Consider the following 21,628-nt stretch of genomic DNA (forward strand, 5'->3'; position numbering starts at 1 on the left):
TTTTTGCGGTGAATATAAAATGATATTTTAGTGTGGATGAAGGGCAGGATTTTAAAATATCCATTCAAATTCTAGGCTATTCAAATTTATAACGTTTTTCTTTCATTGCTGCTAGGTAAATGCTTGTCGAGCGAGGAGAAATTTCGCTTGTTAAATATCACGAGTGATGCATGCAGGCTATTCTTATTAATAACGCTCGAATGCAAATGTATACAGTATATTTTTCTTATCTTTTTCAACGTTTCATTTCTCTTCACAACCCGATCCTGATAAGAATAATAAATTTTCTAAGTTTGATAAATCTTTAGACACACTGATAATTTTTCCGAATTAAATTTTCTCCTGGACTTCTTATTGTGCAATTTTAATAAAAATTACAAGCTAAATGCTTTTAAAATTAATTTAATTTATAAATCTAAATAATTTACTTTAATGTTATTCGATAAGCTAAGTTAATATGAAGAACTCAGCTTACAGGTAGCAGTTTGTATAACTTCCAATTTAAATGAATTATGATTAATTAATCTTTTTATGGTGTTTTAATTAAACTTAATAAGCCTATAGACCCTTTAGGCTAAAACATAATATTTTCATTGGACATTAAATTAATATATTTAGCCTTCATGTATAAGGTTTTGTAGATTTTACTTATAAAAGTAATTATTAATGTTTTGGAAGATAAAGAAAAAGCACTTAAATACTTTACAGGGCTGTTTAATTAAATAATTCAATTTATTTTAACGTTAATTAAACTATTGACTTAAACATAAAAAGCCTATATAACAGACTTTAATGCAGTTTCTGTACAGATGTAAATTTAAACTATATATATATAGATAAATCTCTAAATTATTACTAAGATAATTAATTGAGTACTATTAATTTTAATAAAAGCTTAATATAATTTATTTACGTATAAAAAATATGACTCTACCCAGTAAAGTTTAAAGATTTATTCAGATTTGTATAATAGAAAAGGCCTGTATAGAGATTATAACTTATGAATAGATTATTATTTATATAAAGATTTATACAGTCAAGCTAATTAAATTTATAAAAATTAATATTAATTATATCAAATAGATGACTATCTCTTAATATTTTAAAATTACATATAACTACAACTCATCATGTTATTTTGGCGTACATTTTACTTACATAGAACATATCTATAATTAAAAGTTATAGTTTAATAACCAAATATTTTTAAAAGATTTTAAATAACAGAAAAAAAAATTGAAATAAATACGCTTAAAACCTCGAAAAAATTGAATATTTAAATTTATTTTTATTTAATTAAATTTATATTAAAACCGAGACATTTATAAAAGGCTAGACAATACCGTTCGACGAACAACATTGAAAAAAAAGATCGTTTCTGCACAGCTTAAATCCATTACTCCTCCCACTACCATCGCATTGGTCGGACATCGCATACTTTGTCACTATTGGTAATGGCGAGTTAGTTGATTTCGTTTATCAACCAATAGGAGCGCGAGGAGTAACGTGTAGAACGAGGCCAATACAGGATGGCAATATCCTCGCACTCAAAAGTCCAGTGTACCTGGAGTTACCTGTCTGTTTGGATGACGCTGATTTCAGCTGGAAATTTTTAAAAGCATAAATCTGAAAGAAGGGGAACCTCGCGTTCCATGTCAGTGACGTTAACTGCTATGAGTTCCGAAATGGCAGATTTCCATGACGTAAGTATGCTCTCCACCTGCTTTTTTAGCTACCGTTTTATATAGCTTGCTATCGTAATTAATTAGCGTTGTTGACATTTAAAAAAATCGACAATTATGCATGATTTTTTTCTGTTTTTAAATTTGCATTAATACATTTAAATCGTTTGAACATCGTCTATTAAATGATTAAATTAAAAATAATAATCAGCACCATCACCATTAATTATATTTCATTATTTTGCTAATTTACAAGTTGTAAATTTTTATACAACAGATAAACAACGTTCTTGATAACCTAGAGATAGATGTTATTAAAGCGGGAGGAAAAAATATTTAAAAAATTAAATTTTTAATTTACATATTAAAATGCACGAAATTAGCATAAAATATATGATAGAATTATTTATAGATATAAACTTAATAGCATGCAATTCAAGAAAAGCTATTATTTTTGGATGCAGAGCACATAGAATGGTTTAAAATTCTTGCGTGCCACTAGTGGGCCCACTTATCGAGTTAGTCACTCCCAACATATTATAAGATGATTATATTCAACAAACAGGCCCACGCTATTAATGAGATTAAATTTAAACATTCTTATAAGTTCAACATTTTTTTTTGATCATAATAATTTAATTTCTATTGTATTTTTTAAAATAGAAAATTTCGATTATTTGCTTTCAAAATAGCTTAGTTGCATGAATTTTCATCGACTGGGATCTATGTATCTTGTCCCAAACCTTTCATTTAAGACATTTATTCAACTTTAATTTTTATCACTTCGTATGCTTTATATCATATTTAAGATTCTAAACAAAGGTTAACTCTTATCGGAATTTCAATTCAGAAAAAGTGAAAGTTACTTAACCTGTTATCAATATTTCTAGTTTTTTTTTCTAGTATATACATGTATATATTTAATGTATTTGATGATATCTCTTAATTCTTAAAAAAATGTGATTTTAAATGTGTTTGATACTGATAGGAGCTAACAGGTTTAAAATCACTTTATTCTCGCATTTTCGGCATATCTACAAATCGAAATTGTGCATACTAACAAAGTTTTTGAAGCTTTTAATCGGATGTCTTCGCTACTATCTTGTTTATTATTCAATTTATGTCGAATCTAATTTGAGATAGTGTGACGATACATGTAAAAATTCCATTGTTGAATTTTCAAAATAATATATAGCCTATAAAATAGATTTTAAACAAAGGGTATGATATCAGTTTCAATATCTTTATTACCAATAAAGATATTCGATAGGCTTTCAGGCGTTGATTTTTCATTCTTTGATTTAACCGGCAAATAAATATAATGGGATTTCTCTATTTTAATCTATTTAACAAACATTTACAGTTTTTATTGGAAATTGTATAAAAAACTTGAAGTTTAAATTAATAATATTAAGCTGAATAATTTATTTTTTCGTTTCATAGTGTATTTAATGATCGCTTTTGATACAAGTTTATTGATTTAAAATTATGTTAATATGTGTTACAAATAATATTATTTAGCTTATACTGTGACAATTTACCAACATTTAACAGAATTTTAATAGGTAAGTTTATAATTTTCTTTAGAATAATGATTCTTAATATATTCTCATATGCATTTCAGGTGTGGCAAGATATAGAAAGTGTTCTTTTAGGTGATTCTAATCATCAAGAAGTCAGAAACATGTATTCTCCCAGTCAGATAAGAAGTAGCCAAATTTCTCTTCAAAATTATCCGCCGACAGAAAATCAACATCAACAAAGTGTAAGCAGATTGAATACAGATTACTCGAGTAGCACCCATAATAATTACCGCACTTACAAAAGAGAAACGAACAATTACACACCCTACACAACTGCCACCACTCACGATTTATCCTACGGATGTTATCCTCAATATGGACAATCTACTACTTCTTCCTACTCTATAAGTTACGGAACACCTATGGGAGCTACAGGAGGATCATACGGAGCTCCTCCCGTATATACAGGACATTGGGGAACTTACGGAGGTCCAATTCATTCGCACATGTCACCACCAGCCTCTCCCGAAACGTCAGCTCAAGGTTACGTAACACAGACAAATTCCATCGACCACTATAGTCAAGCTCAAATGGTAACACACCCGCGCGGCCCACCGAGTGTCATACAGCACCCGGTCTATCAAACCAGCTCATTACCTCACTGTGTCACACCTGCGTATGGTGACTCCACCGTCATCACCCCATCTAGCAGACCTTTTAGCCAACAACAACGGGGTCTATAACAATGGAGGAATATCAACAGGTGCCACTGTCTGTCTGGCACCTCCCCAACCTCTACCGCCTGCGAAATCTAGAAGAGGGCGTAGGAGCAACGGTAGGAAAAAGATAACCATTCATACATGCTCACATCCCGCCTGCAACAAGACTTATACTAAGAGCTCTCATCTGAAGGCCCATCTGAGGACCCATACGGGTGAAAAACCTTACCAGTGTACGTGGAAAGGTTGTGGATGGAAATTCGCCAGATCTGACGAACTAACAAGACATTTTCGTAAACACACGGGCGATAGGCCCTTCCAGTGTAGACTGTGCGAAAGGGCTTTCTCTCGTTCCGATCATCTCTCTTTGCATATGAAGAGACATGCCGCTGTCTAGATGCCAATAACATATATAAAATTTAAACATATTCTAGTCTTCAATTCATTAGACTGTTAATTCATACCCTCCAGGCCAAGCCTTTGAGGCTTCGTTTGAACTATTGAATCGCAAAGAATCCATTGGAATGTTGATCTACAGGGCGTGGTTGATCAAAAGCATTTGCTGTGAAGGTACGTACAATTGGTATATAACTATATAAATTTATATCATAGCTATTACAACATATTACAACTGCTAATTCATCAATTAATCCACAATAACACTAAAATCTTTAGTCACTATAAATTATATGAAACTAGGCTTAAATCAATCTAAACTGAGTTTAATATAATTAATTTAATGTCGTAAAAAGCTATATTTAATTGCATACAACTACTATATCATTTTTGCTTCTCATAAAATATTCTAAAAGGCCTACACGGCTTTGTAACTAATAGAACAAAATGCCTACATTGGGCCTATATTGATTAATTGATTAATATATTGATATTGGGCTACAACCCATTAAAATTTGAATAAATTACAAATATACGCGTTTTACAAGTATCATAAATATATTAGATAATCTCATATTTTAAAATAAGCCTTAAATTATTATCAGAATATTAGTGTAGAGTGGGTGTAATGCGTTTCTCTTTTCATTTGACGTTCATTCATTCAGTTGTCCACGCATTAATATAAACCTCAAGATATAAAACCGCTTCTAGATTTATATTAAATATCTTATCCGCTATTAAATCTTCATTACAGTTAAAATTACAGAATTTATCATGCTACAAAAGATCACGAAGCAGAACACTCATTCTGTACTTACCTGAGTGACATCTGAATGTAGAACACGACAGATACAATATAAGTCGGATGGAGGGAGAATCATCACTGTCAAAATAAAAAAAAAAAAGACATTCGTATTTTGCATATTTAACACTTTAAACTAATTTATTATCAAGAATGCCACTTTTATTTCACCCATTTATATAATAGTAAGCCCCCTCTTTTTTTTTTAAATATAAGTTTATATCTTTCAGACGATAAATATTTATATCATTCTATAGTTTTTGTGTTCTTGAGAAATGTTTTTAGGCTAAGAACAATATTAAATTGCTATGAATTAGACTGTAAACAGATGTAGCCTATACCCCATGAATTACATTTCATACTAAAAAAGTATGGATAATTACAGTATGCAATGTTGACTTTCATTGGAACAAATGCAAATGTACCGTACGAGTATATACTTTACGGCATTTAAAAAAATAAATAATTCCAGATTATAAATTATAATTAACCAGTTTATTTTCTAATTAATTTAAATAGATTTACATGTTTATATATTTATTCTGTTCGATATAAAGATTATTATAATTACTATCGAGCTAAGATTTAAACTGAAGTAGCCTGTAGGATATGGGATTTAATTGTTTTTTTTTTCCTAATTATTCCCCCCCAGAATTTTTGACATTTAAATGTATGGCTTAGAATTGTCATCGGAAATGATAATTATCAAGCATATTTCTGATTATAATTCAAGATAAATCTGTAGGCTCTGCTTAGAGTAGAGAAAAGACGTGTTAAATTTATCATCTTCTAAGTCGCTATGCTCAAGTAAAGGCTCTACTTAGACAAAAATTAGCCTTTATGCAAATTTTTACTACTTGTGTCATTCAAAAATTAATAGGAATATTTTAAAAAATACTAAAAAAGTACGAATGATTCGTCTAAGAAATTGTTAAAGACTATTGTTCTATTATTGTCTTTTAAAATGATTAGGGCCTCATTTGACAGGATTACAACCCAGAGGCACGTCAGATGCTACTAGCAGATGATAAAATGCGATTAAAATGTTATGGAATGAACAAAAGAGGCTTTTAAAGGTATAAAATTAGTAACAATTTAAAGCAGAAACTTATGTTTTGAAACTGGGTCAAGGATATTGGAAAAAAAAGTCACATCATTTGCTTGTCTATATTTTTCTCCTACTATTATATTTGTCATTAGGAACGTTTTTCTCTCGCCTTGCCTATAGGCGATATATTTATCTTTAAAATTAATTTAAAAAAAAAATTAATGAATAAATTGAAATCAATTTCGTGAAAAATATAACGTCAAGTGTTTTATTTGTTTTCGTTGTAATTATATATATAAAATTGATAGATTTTTCGAGGAGTGGAATTTTGATTGTTGTGTATGTTTGCGTGTTTCTGTTACTGTAACTATTTAATTAAATTGGCTTTGAAATGACTAATAGCAACCATACAATGAGAAAGTCATGAAACGAGTGGGACCCTCTATTTTCAATCTCATTCTTTCTACAGATTTATGTTGTCTTTCACGGAAACCGGCTAATCCGGCCTACTGAGAAGTACAAAATGTAGCATACATCCGGTCTTATACAATGTTGTACTTTTATTTTCTATAGAAAATAGTGTTGTACTTTGTGTAGTATATGTTGTACTTGCGTATTTGTAGTGTTGTATTTTCTGTAAAAAATACAAGTTCTGCGCAACACTACAAAGCTTTAAACTTTCATTTTTTTAACATCGCGTCTATGTAATAATATTTTTTTTTTTTTAAATCTATAATTATGTTCAGATTTTTATGGATTTTGTTCCGAGCTGCTCAGCTTCTGTAGCTTCGATCCGCGAACAGATTTAGTAGAAGGCCCGGGGGTGAGGCTTGAGAAGGGCGCAATGACAGACGTTATCCTGGGAGATGTTTATTAATTGGTGACTTGATTGCTCGACTAAACCAGCCCATCCTACCGTACGTGTCCTAATGATGGAATGCAACGATTAGGATTAAGTACTTTTCCCCTCTTAGCAGATTAATATTGCTCCAGAAAAAAAAACAAAGAAAAAAAAAAGAAAATTGACTCATTTCAGTCGTAAATCGATAGAGAAAAATACGATATAATAATAAGAATTATGGGTAATTATGCATAATAAGTGTACAGATCTGTATTGTATGCAAATGTATTGTTTAGCTTAATTAAACACGCAAAAACACGTGTTTAATTAACTAACAATTACAGTTTTACTCCTCTGATATATAATTACATATTCTAATTATTCATTAATAACGTTAACATTTTTGAGTCATTCCTGTAAACTTACCACTGATTTATTTGTAAAGATTCGGTGTTCTAATTGTCTATTCTATACATTATTTTTTAATTTAAAATTAATGGGGAATATACGAGTGAAGTATGAAGATGTATACAGTATAGGCCTTTATAGCGCTGTTAGATTTATGATTCTGTAGTTTGAGTATTACAAATTTATATGATATATAATTGACACTCGTAAATCATTTTATGGATTCAAGTAACAATTTTTCTATTAGGAAAACTCCATTAAATCATAGTTCCTAACACTAAATATGTTATTTGATCTTTATCTTGATCCAATTTTAGTTGAATTTTTAAGAAATTTAAAACTTCTAAGCACAAATTTTACGATTTTATTTAGAAAATTCTTTAAATTAAATTATAAGGCAATAGAATAAGCACTTTATACAGAATTTTTATAGATTTTGGAGCTTAAGAGACACTTTAAAAATTTCTAAATTAAATAATAATAAATAAACTCATAAACAAAGTATATTTCTTACAACGAGAAAATATTTTCGACGATAAAAAAAAATTGTTTTTTGACTAAATATTCGAATATTAAATAAATTATTTACATTAGTTTATTCAAATATTTTAAATATATGATTAAATTCGTACATCAATCAGCTGAGAAAATTCCGATAAGAACATTGAATTTTATCTCTTCAAAATAAACAGTTACCCCTCATATGTTTATCATAATATGGAGAATAAATTAAAGTTTGATGCTGTAAAATCCCTGATTATAGCCTAATTTTATCATTTTAGCATTATTTAAAACGTTTTAGATTAGTGATTAGAACCACGTGATTGAATAATAATCGACTAAAATGTGAAGATATCGATGGTTATTACCGAAAAATCTCCAAAAAGAAATTTTCAACCTTATATTTCTTGTGGAATTTATAGAAAAGTCTTACTAGAATAGGATCTATATTATATTTTAGGATATAAAATTGCACTTTAAAGTGTAAAATTTGAGTTTTAAGAATTAAAAAAGGAGATTTAGCCTGTGTACGTCTATAACATTGAAGAGTTTTTATACTACATTATCTCGTATGTTAGAAGCTTGCATGTGTTCAGCTGTTATCATCCACGTGAAATTAGTAAATTTTATATAAATGTATGAGAATGGATTTAATACAAAATTTAAAAAAAAAACAACACATAAAATGGGCTAATTAAAAGTGAAAGATTGCTTTTATTATTTTTAAATGTTAATGTTGTAGGCCTATATTCTTCAATGTATGATATTTATCATTAAATCATTAGCTTTGATTTTCAATATTTTTTTTTTATATATCACTCTGTACAAATAGGCGATAAATTATGTCTAGACATCAAAATCGGGTTAAGTAAAGGAAATTCTTTTTCTTCCTCCTTAGTTATCTACATTATATTTATAAGCAAAAACATTAATAATTCTAGGAATAATAGCAGGTCAGCAGATACCTTAAAACTTGCTCTTACAATAAAATTTTTCGGTTATATTTCATGAAATTCTGTGTATAGGTAACTGCAAAACTAAGCAAATTTATCATTCTTAAAATATTTAATTGTATATATTAATGATAATTACGAAAATGACAATTAAGTCTTTATTACTAACGACATTTTTGATTAAAATTAACACGAATGTAGGATTATTTACGAAATTAGCGCATCGAACTTTTAAAGTTAAGTGAAGGAATGTAATTTAATTAAGTATTGAATTTAAATTTAGCTAGTTTTATACGATTTTTGTTGTTAGGAGAAAGAGAAATTACTTGAAAAGTAGATTTTCCACGAGAAAAATTTATTCTGATCACAAATTTTTATACAGTTAAATATCAAAACATCAAAATTCTTCTTTTATAATTTATGAGCTTTGTATAACTCATAAATTTACTACAGTTTGAGCTCAAAAATCAAAGTAAGGACGGGATAATTAAGGGAGAACAGAGTTTGTTCAAGGAAGCGATGTGACTAGATATATGAAAATATTATTAAACAATATATTAAAAAAATAGGGAATGTAGTTAATTTATATTAATAAAAATGCGTGACTTGATACATATCCCAATGCCAAAGAAAATAAACAAATGCTTAATGGGATTTCACACGCTTATGCAGGGAATTTCCGTTTTGGGCCATTTCATTCTGTTTATTCAAAAGTTGAACGTCCAACAAATTTTATCCGATTCTAACTTTAGAAATTTTAATATAGATCTAATTAAAATATAAATTCTTTATTAACATTAGATTTAAATAAATTTATATTAATTTTTATTGAGTTATATATCGAGTTTTAAACCGTAGTGACTTAAATATTTCATCATAAAAAACTGAACGCTTGAATTTCTATCACGATAGAATGTAGTGAATATTTATACCGTTGAACCCCCAATAAAGGCCACTCTAAACAGCGGACATTTTTCAGAAACTGTTTTCTTTTTAATAAGAAATGTACACAAAATAACCTCTAAACAACAGCCATTTTTATGTTCCGTCGGTGTTCGTTGTTCATAGGTTTAAATGTATTCATTTTTATATTTTAGGAGTATATAGCCTATTTATATACACGAATATTTTTCTAATCCTTTCATATATATATATTTTAAATTACTGTTTAATATTAAACAGTAATAAAAGAAAATATAAAAGCTTAATATTAAACACCATGACAAATTTTTACAAATTACACATTACTCCTTTGCATTTCTGTTATAAACATGATGATTAAGAAAATTTTAACACATTTTATGCATTTTTACGCCATTATTACATCATTATCTACAGAAATAAAGAACACAACCCCCTGAAATCTAACCTTTGACCTCTCAAGAACCCCCCTGCTCTAAAAGTTTGCAATAATTAATATAAAAGAGAAGAATCGAAAATAATTTTTGAATATTTTCCTTTAACGCCTTTGTTACAAGTCTTTTATAAGCCTATAAATATTGAGTTTTATATATCTAGAGACAATGAAATATTCATTTGTACAGTAATAATAAAAATTTCTATAGAATGTTTTATCGTCCTCAAATCCTTTAACTATACAATACGAATCGATTCACTTTGAATATTACGATACTAAATTTGGAACGTAGAAAAATTTGGGTCAGGCTTAGTTTCATTCTTTCTATAACTATTATTATGATAATTCTTTATATACTGATAATAGACTTATAATACTAAATTATTCAGGTTGATATAATAGAATTTAGGCCTTCGTTTATTTATATAAAAAGTCGATTCCGTACTTAATTTAATCATCCGTCTGCTTAGTTTTATTCGGGAAGAAATGAGTAATTATGATATTAAACTAAATTGATTAATATGAAAATTTAGTTTGCATGATTAGTTGAAAAAAAAACTGTTAGGATTTAATATTGAAACGCATCAGAAAACTGATCACATCTAAGATATCCTTCTGTACCCAGCTAGAGGTCATAGTAATTTTTTTTTTAATGATTATCTAAGATCAAATTTCCATTTTCAAACCTTGATAAAGATCTCTTTTTAATCTTTGTTAGAACTGTTCTATGTCTAGCTTCATTATTATCATCAAGTTTTCCCCCTAATTTAATTTCGAATTTTCCTAGAATGCTCTCTACTTAAATAAGGATGCTGTAGAAAGGATGCGAATCGGATTCGATATTCTATGTACAGAAACAAGACTAGATATTGCAATCTACTATTAATATTTGTTAAAATTTAATTAAAATTATTATTTTTCTTAGACATTAGTTTCTATGTTTTATGTCTATCGATCAAATTTTTATTTTCGCTAGATTTGTGTATACAGAATGCAAATTTTACCGCGGACTACCCATGCCTCCGCCCCTTCTTATCCTGTAAATATCACGTTTAGATGTGTGCCATAGATGGTAACCTAATGTAATAGGCATGCAATGCGTGAAAATGTTCTTTCCTCTGGCTGAATAGCATAAATTTGCATTTTAAAAAAATGACTAGGTCAGTCTACAGACCACCTGGCTCATGATCTTGGACCACCAGTAGTCCACGGACCATACTTTGAGAAACACTGCTGTAGGAGACTGAAGACGGGATAAGAAATGATAATAAACCTTAATATATCTCTTAAAAATTTCTGCTTATAGGCCTAACTCGAATTTGGATTATGAGACGATTCGAAATATGGATTTAGACAGCGAAGACGTAAAATTATACATCAAATTTTCTAAGGAGCGATGCTTTTAATTTGTATATTAAGATTTATTTATAATTTGTTTTTAAATTAGTGAAAAATGTTTGTATTTAGTTACGGCCAGACTTACTAGTTGTGGCCTTAAGCTATAAAAACCAGGCCCTTCACCTCCATTAAATAACGATACACAATAAACTATGAGGCCCTAAATTGCGGATTGTTTAGCTTAAATGCATATCGGACTCTGTTTAAAACGGATATTTCTATGTTTTTAATTCAAAATTTCAGTATAAGAAATGATATTTTTTATCGTTTTCCTCAATTTTTTAAGACAATTTCTGTTTCAATTTTATAAAAAAAAAAAAATCCAATATAAAATCCTTGTTTCTTCCACGTTTTTACAATTTCTTTATCAAATTCTAATTTATAAAATGTATAAAATATTTTATATATTTTTATTTTTTCATCACGTATTTAAATCAATTAATATTTTTATTATTTAATTTTGGTTTAATATCCGATCCTTTAAGTTTATTCATATTTTTACGGATCGTTAAATTTGCCCAGTTTGTATAATGAAACATCACACGATTAAATAATCATTAAACCATGAATTTTGAATATATTAATCATTATTTCACGCTTAAAACATTTTTTAATTTGCTAAATATTAGTAAAAATGGGCTTATCATTTTCTCTACTTTATCAACCAGCATTTTCATAGAAAAATTAAGTGATAATGACACACACACACACACACACACACACACACACACACACCACACACACACACACACACACACACACACACACACACACAAAATAAAAATCTATAATTAACAGTAATATTAGAATTAAAATTAGTCGAAAATTTACTTAAAATTAATATTAAAAAATTCTTATAATTTTTTTTCTATTATTTAAAATGTGATATTAGTGAAATGCAATGAATTTTAAACTTATCTAAACTCCATATAAATTATTTATTTGTTTAAGTAGGTCAAATAAATTTCTCTTATTCTATACAAGATAAAAAAAAAATTGTCTGAATTAATAAATAACTTTACACAATAATTTATAAGATTCTATACCACGCTTCGGCATGTCATCCGCATCAATATAAATCAGCGGAATGAACTATGAAATGATTTATTTTACAATTCATTGTTATTTTAAATATTCAAAACATATATTACACATTTTTTTAAATAATTTAAAAATGCATTTATGAATAGTTTCTCTCATAATATAAAATATGCATCCCTTAGGCCAATATAATTTGTAGCTGCATACTTATAGTGTTTTTGCTTGATGAAGGATGATGGAAGATGGAAAACATTAAAAAAAAACAAATAAAAAAATACATTTTTATATTATTTACAATATTAAATTTGAAAAAATAATATTTTTTGCGATTTCGCTTGAAGATTTTACATCCTTTACGTAGGCATTTTCGTTCGAAGATTAAAAAAAATATATATGTAATTTAGGTACATTTTAACACTGTTTATATCGTTTAATATAGCTTATATCGGAAGAATTATCTTCTAGGCCAATGCTGTGTCTTCTTATCTCTGTCCATTCTTTCGATCTCCCATAACATAATAGAAAACTTGCTACTATGGTTACCGCATCACGATTTTAATATATCTACTCACTGTTCTTAAATAAGAAATTATAGGTCCTAATCTATGTATATTTAACAAAATTATTACATAAATTACTTTTCTCCCTCTAGATTTTAATATTTGCTGTGAATTTTAATACAATTTACTAGCTTCTGTTAAATAGAAATTTATAAATAATATTTTAAAGTATTGTAAATTGTTTTACTCTATTTTCTTAATATATATTTTATAATTCTCACCTTTTAAATTACATTAAACAATAGATTTTTACTATTTATATGATTTTATATAAACAAAATAATATACTTTAATTCTAATTAATTGTACGGGATTAAATTTATGACCATTGATATAATTAATTGCCATTTAAATATGTAATTCCCACTCAAAACTGTTTTGCAACGGAGTTGTTTCCGTTGTTTCCGCCATTTTTTTTTAAAGCATTCTCTACACATTTTAAAACAATAATGTTAGATAAATTTATGCAGTTTAAGTATTAAACTGTTGATTGAGGGTGAGCGATCGACTTGATATCCTATGCTCATGCTATGGAATCGAGTGTTTAGGACTCGGAAAAATGGCGAATAAAAATATTTGTAGGACCTTACGATAATTTTTATCTTCCTCAGAAAAAATAGTGCTTAAAATACTTGTTTATAATAAATTATATTTTGTCTACAATTAATTGAATTATTATTAAAGTTATATAGAATCTTAGTTTGTGTGCATTCTCAGGCGTTTATGACGGATTATAACACAAAAAGGAAGATTTATATGTGTTAATTTTCAAGTAGAGATTGAATTGATATTATTCCAATCCAAAAATTATGATAATTAGCCTATACATTTCTGAACAAATAAAATATTAAAAAAATTATCAACTACTTTGATTATTAGACAATACTTTTGAAGATCCAAAGAAAGATCGTCGTTTTTCTTCTTTTAAAATTTTTATGCAGATAATATACAGAATATTAGCATTATTTTAGTAGGACTATTATATATAATTTCTTATTTTCTTACAAAGAGGCATAGTTATAATTATTATGATTATTAGAGGATAGAGACTATTCAAAGGTGAAGATCGGAGGAAGGAAGAGAGGAGGGGATGAGAAAGAGAAGAAAAGATTCTAATAAGGTACTGAGAGAATAGGGTGAATCAGAAAGTATGAAAAAACTTATAGATAATAAGTACAGGATAAATAACGAAGTAATAATGCAAAGGAATGAAGCTGTTTCTCTCTAAGGGGGATGAAGACAAGAAAACTTCTTTAAAAAAGCTTATCTATAAATATATTCTACATTTAAGATATTTTGACATAAGAATAATAACTATTTACAGAAATTTTCGAAACTTATCTATATAACAATAAGCTAATAACAGATTGTCTGTGTCATAGCACAGACAAATTGTTATTGAAATTAGACACTAATTTTGATAGACTAATTCTCGATTCGATGCAAATTATAAGTTATAATTAACGCTGACTTCAGACACATCTACTGGTCCTACGCTTTATTATTACTTAATATAATATATTAGCATTTTCACTTTACAATTAATTCACATTAAAGCTTATGTTTTATTTACGAATCTATGTAAGCTTATACAAATAGAAATGTAGGTTTTTATTTATTATATTCATAGCGTATTTTATATTACATTATTAATGGGCTCATTCTATAGAATTCTATGACTTAAACGAGTTATTAAATATTATATTTCTCTGTCGGTTTATGGCGTCTGATGATACCTCCTTATCTCCAGGAATTCTTTCCATCTTAACCTGTCATACTACACTTCTCCCATTCCTCTATCTGCTGTGGCTCTATATCATCACGCTCTTCTTGTCCCCCTCTTCTTCTTTTCCCCTTAAGCTTTACCTTCACAATTTTTGGAAATCTTCCCTTTGGCATCGCCCATATCACATCAATTGTTTTTTTTTTTTTATATATCTTCGGAGTGATATTGATCATAGCCCATACTAGAACAACGTTTAATCTTAACTCCATTAAATCATCGTATAAACTCTGTATAGATATAGTCTATATATAAAAACAATTATAACTTAGTTATAATAATATTATACTTTCTTTCAGCAAGTCAATCGCTCTGCAGATCGCCATCGAATCTAAAAATCTCACGAACAACAACTGGAAGACGAATTTTACGACAGAAATCAAGAAACTATGAGAAGACAAATTATTCTATAGACATAATGTTCAACGAGAGCAATACCTGATACAATTATCTGCCAAAATAGGCCTACTTAAACTCATTTCTTAAATATTTTGAAAGGAAAAAAAACAAGAACTGACAGGTTAAATATAATGAATATGCCCTATTTTTTATGGTAAGAGACTATGTTAACCTTTGTATATATATACGATATATTGTATGCGTGGCTGTATGTGAACGTTGTAAATATACAAAATTAAATGTTTGAATTGTATTTTAATGTTAAAATTAATCTTGAAAAATAGTAGATTAGTTTTATATTTTGTGAAATTAATCAGTAAAAAACAAAAAAAAACCAAAAAAATTTGGATGATTTATCGAAGAAATTCAAGGTTGATCGTGATAAATTTTTAAGAATTGTAAATTCATTTAAATTAAATGTCATTCTATTCAAATGAAAATTATCATAATAAATATTTGGACAGGTAAAATAGTAATTATGCAAACAAATACTTGCGAAATCATCTTGTACAGCGTTAATTTAATACTATTTTTAAATAAATTTAAATGGTGTTGTAATATTTGTTTTGTCTATTTTTTTCTTTTTTTTAAATTCATAAAACACGTAACTTAAACAATTAACTATTATCCGCCTTCGTAATCTTATAATAATAAATTAATTATAATATATTTTAAAATTTGAATTCATTTTCGTAACTGATTCGTTATTCTTGATTACGTCAATTATCGGATAACCAATAAGATCTTATTTTCGCCTACAACTATCGAAGCCTCTATATTTTTCATAAGTAGACAACCAAAATATTGACTATTGTTTTTATGTTTTAATATAAAATAAATTTCGTGCGGTAAATGAAGCTATTAATTAGAAAAATCTTGGTATAAGTCGAAATGTTTTTATTGTCGTATCAAAGATACGCCCAATCGTGAGAGATTCGCACGAGCGGTTATGCATTACCGAAAATGTCTCCTATCCAAGATTGAACGGACAATCTTCTATACCAGATACTATATTGACTAATACATCCGGGAAGTATTACGTCACTCATTATATATACTTTATATCGAAAACATAGATTCAACATTTAGGTTTATTTTCTATTATATTCTCTCAATGACAGAGTACAAAGTTTGATAATAGAACTTTATTTTATTATATATTCATGTCTTCAATTTGATTAAATTTAGCTTGAATTTATATAAATACACATTAAATTTACTAAGATTGCTGGATATTTGTACAAAAATTTAGTACAAAACTGAAGTTTTTATAGTAGAAATGCCCTTCAATCTCGTTCAATTTCGATTCATGAAAGATATAAGAGCCTATTCGACCTCATGAAATTTTCAATCTAATCCGCCTTCTACTATATTCTGTTGATTTATCCCGTAAGCCGTTTGCCAAAGTACAGATTATTTTTTTTTTCCTGAAAAGAAATTCTGTATTCAACTTACAATTTTTATACCTTCTCTTCATGTAAAGTGCCATATTGTAACGTTCTCGGTAGATCAAATCTATCTAAATTTGCTTAAAAATATTTATTTATCTACTTTAATTTAATTTTTATACATTAATTTTTTAGTAGGCGAATTAAATTTGATATTTATGAAGTTTCTTCTGTCAATGTATTGTACTACTTATGATGATGAGTTGAGAGACTTGAAGATGTATGAGAAATGTCTTTAAAATCTACAATAAAGCAGGAAATAGTAAATTTATATTTACCAGATTAATTTCTTTTCTATTAGATTATACTATTTTTACTGTATTAATTCCATAAACGAGCTTCAAACTACACAAGGCGTGACGCATTTCTTTCAATTTTCGCAAGTTAAAATACATTTTAAACACTTAAAAACATTAAAAAATTATTCATTTTAATTAATTTTCCTACTTCTGTAAATTTAATTTATAATTTTTATACATTTTCTGGCATAAAAACTATTTTTAATTCTATCTCAGAAGAAGAATTTGATATTAAAAATCCTTGATTTATTCACGTTTTAACTTTGTGATACTAAGATAATATTTATATTTAAATAATAATAAACTGAAAATTAATTATTTATAAGAAATTATCTCCTTTCTTCTATGGAAATATATCATTTATTATTATTATTATTATTTTATTTTTTTTGAATAATTCATGATTTGTAGAATTAGGTTACAGGTTTCTATTGTTTAATAATGTAACATGGTAGTCATTTATATAAATAAAATCAGTGAATTTTAAAGGAAAAAAGCTTAATCATTATTCAAGTTAAATAACAATATTTCGAACAATAAATATTGTTTAAATTATCACAAAAAAAAGAGGAAAGAAATCAGGTTTTTAAAGTTAACTTGATCTAGAAATTTTCAATCATTTTATCTTCAATTTTGAAATTTATCACAATGTTTTATTAAAACGAAGAAAATTACGTTATAAAATTTAATAGAGAAATTACTTAAAATAGCAAATTAAATCTATAAAAAGAAATTTATACAATTAGAAATATATAAATGAAATGACGAGAAAAATTAAAGTATTAACACGAATTTAAATATCTATGGCATAAAAATAAAATAGAATTAGGCTATTTTAATTTGAAAACATTAGAAAAATGCACAGAATGATAATTAACACTTGGGAATTCTGAATAAAGAAATGGTGCAAGGCAATTATAGCCGAGGTTAAACCATGACATTTATTTATAATGAGGAAAATATGGAGTTTTTTGGGATATTAAAATGTATAAAAATAATAAATAAAAATGATCCGCACCTCATTGAACCATAATAGAAAATTAAAGTAATAAATCATAATTTTTATGCTAATAAACTTCTATGTAAACTAATTTATTATGGAATAAAATTAGCAAACATTATTTTGCATTTGCTGAAATTTAATTTGCATTCTAAATTCTTATCTCAAGAAATAAAATTAAATAATATTTTAATGAAATATATATATATATATTAATTTTCCATTTATAGAATCAAGCTTAAACGTCTTAAATTATTTTTAGAACTTGACCTTTGACCTCATCTGCTTGACATACTTTTTAAACTGCATTTTTTAAGCGTAAAAGAGATTTTTAATGAAATTTTAAAGGTTTATACGTAAATTATAATTGAAAATCACTTATACATTCATAAATCATTTAAAAATAATAGAAAAATTCGATTTAAATCATAAATTTGTTTCTTAAATTTATAAATGTGCAGCTTCATCCATATATCATACAGTGAATTTATTATATGATTTATGACGTTGTAGATATAAAAAATAAATGGAAAAATAAAATATTACGCTCAGAAATTCCTTTTATCTCTCCTTGTTTTTATCATAAATATTTTTTTTTTTTAAATTCTAGATTAAATTAATTGACAAAATTATATTATTATTCTAAGAAGTGGAGGGAAACTTAACTTATACATGATTCAACGAAGAGTTGAATTATCATACATAATACAAAGTTCAGAAATTATCATGCACGTAGGCGAACCGTTGTTTCTGGTATGAAGAAAACTGATATATTTGCAGAGGGACGAAGGAAGAAAGAAAAAGAAAAAAAAAAGGTTTATTTTTACGGATAATTTCCCATTATTTTATGACTTACAAGTGGGAAAAGATAGAAAGTTGTGCTGAATGGAGAGGGTCTTTGCGACACCGCTCGTACCTCCATGCCGTATCTAATCATAAGAGTTTTCAGACAACACCCACACACACAAACCAGAAAAGAGGGGAAGAAATATGACAAATCACAATACCAACTTAATGGAATAAGTTGAGTCGGGATAACTTTTATTGGTGTTACGTGACACCGAAGAGTCTATACTTAAGTAAGAACAACATCCCTCGTTCCCTGGAGGGAGAAAATACTAACATATTTTCTTTACAGGGAGGGAAGAGAGCCAGGAATACTAAAGTTCCGTCTGTTAATAGCGATAAAACTCACTGCCACATAGTTGACGACCAATTAAACCATATTCGTCGCAACTTACACGACTTTTTCGGTGATATTATTCGTGTATTTTTACTGCACCGTGACCGACAACGCCTACGATACTTAGATAAAAAAAACTAAAATAAAAAAATGTATGGTTGATGTTACATCAAATTCATGTCTTCGTCTTCGACGTTACAGTATCAATAAAGTGATGAAGAACAGATTAACCTACTAACCATCGTCAATAACGTAGAAGATCATTATGTAGACGTGAAAATAATTAATTTTCTAGCATACAGCTGACGATAGAATAACCGTTCTTAGCTGGGGGGATAAAAACGTTCTTATATTTTTGATTTATTAAGTAATTCTACACGCGAAACCTTAAATATTTGAGATCTAAACTGATGAAGAGCCTATCTGTATTTGTGGTGAATGAGTAAAAGTATCAGATAAATGATATCGTAGAAGAACAGGTTGTTGAGTAAACACTCCGATCTAACAGAAGAAAGGGGAGGAAAGTCAAAGTGAATTTTATAAAATTGAAGAATATGATAAAGTACGTGATATTCATATCCGATAACTTGTCTAGTTTTATAAGTCAGTGCACATCTCGTATCGCCCGACCATTAAAGTGTCCTTAATGTTACTCGAAGCGGTACTTCTTTATTGTCCTTGTACGGTCATAGTACTAATAAATTACTAAACACGTGGTTGGGGAAGAGAAGGAGATAGTAAGCCATGCTGTTGGTGTACGATGATATTAATACCACTAGACAATAAAAAAAAGGGGGTAGGCCTTAATGATAAGACCAGTGGATGAAAAATGATGTAGTGGGCCTGTTATACACACATAGTCCACATTTTCCGGCATTCCAATTGCTGGTATTAAGTTACAGTAGGCGAGTTTCGTTTAAATTTTCGTTTGAAATTTATATCTGAAGTAAATTACAACGAAATTAATTTTTTTACCTCGAAGTAATTACATAAAATTCGTGAATAAAAATAATCACGGCTGCAGTTTTTTTTAAAAAAATAAAAGAGTGTTATGTATGCATTACTCTATTATTTGACTTGATTAAATTTTATGGGGTTGAAAAATATAATTAAATCTCACTCGTAATCGACCGTGGGGTGTACTTTTAGATGACTATTGCTATTTCCCCCCCTTCTTTTTTAGCTTGGTTCCTCCCTAGTTTAACCGCAAATTGAGTTCTGTTACAATCTTTTAAGCCACTATTAAAGTAAATTACACTTTTAAAGGCAAACCTAAGCATTTAGCACGGTTTAAAATCATTAATTTTAAGAACACATACGTAAAAACACAAGAGAATTGCAAACCCCTTTTCTGCATTTGTACCATATGTAGGATAAACATCAGTAGGCTTCAAGCTCTTAAGAGTTGCCGATTATCTACAGCAAACCCTATACTTTTCTACTTTTTTAAGTGTAGAATATTAAGCGAGTCGCTAGAAGATGTTCAACAATGAAGATAATTACAGACATTCCTAAAGAAGTTGATCCGATGAACGATTAATAACATCCAGCATTATCAAACTGAGTGTTTGTGCATTAACCCCTAACCAGAGATTTAAAAAAAAATTATCTTAAAGAGATAAAAGAAAGTGTGAGGGCACCTCTTAAGTAATTTAAAACGAGTTTGTCTTCTTAGTTAAATATTTTAAAGGGGGTTACACATATACATCTTTGTGTTTTCTGAATGTCAGTCTAATCGTTGATCATTTGTTAACCCCCGAACTTTTTTGTTTTTGTTTTTTTGGTTTCTTCTTTGCATGTAATTCAAGCGTGTGGTAAATAGGTTATGCACTGGAAAGATTTCCATATAGAGCTGCTCCGAATATCAACAAAATTCATCATACTTTAAAATGCCCAAAACGATATTAAGCTTAATCGCAACACCTCTGGGCACGTTCGGGATAAAGGCACTAAGGTATGGTCAGAATGAATTATAGGAAGTGGGAATATCGTAGACACCGTGCAAAAGTCACTTCACTAGTTGTTGACCTTCACTTCTTCACTCTTCCTAGGCCCTTGGTCACTTTTTTGTCTTTCTAAAAGTACGATTTCTATGCAAAAAAACCTATTTTTTCCGTAAATTCTATATATTTTCAAGGTTCTGTTTGTATTCTAAACGCGTTTGAGTATTATAGATATAGAAAAATAGTCGATATAAAAAGAATTTTTTAATAATTCCAACGGTTTATAAAATATTCATTACGGAAATGTAAGCTCCATTTATCAAGAGTGAACAGCTGAAAGAACA

General features: G+C 28.0%; 1 pseudogene; it reads left to right on the forward strand.

Annotated features, from left to right (window-relative positions):
- The first annotated feature begins 1,569 nt into the window (after positions 1-1,569).
- Positions 1,570-15,969, forward strand: LOC136983985 (Kruppel-like factor 3; annotated as a pseudogene).
- The last annotated feature ends 5,659 nt before the right edge of the window (positions 15,970-21,628 follow it).

This window comes from Centruroides vittatus, unplaced genomic scaffold (genome assembly GCF_030686945.1).
Source record: "Centruroides vittatus isolate TY-2023 unplaced genomic scaffold, ASM3068694v2 contig_900, whole genome shotgun sequence".
Classification (NCBI taxonomy): Eukaryota; Metazoa; Arthropoda; class Arachnida; order Scorpiones; family Buthidae; genus Centruroides; species Centruroides vittatus.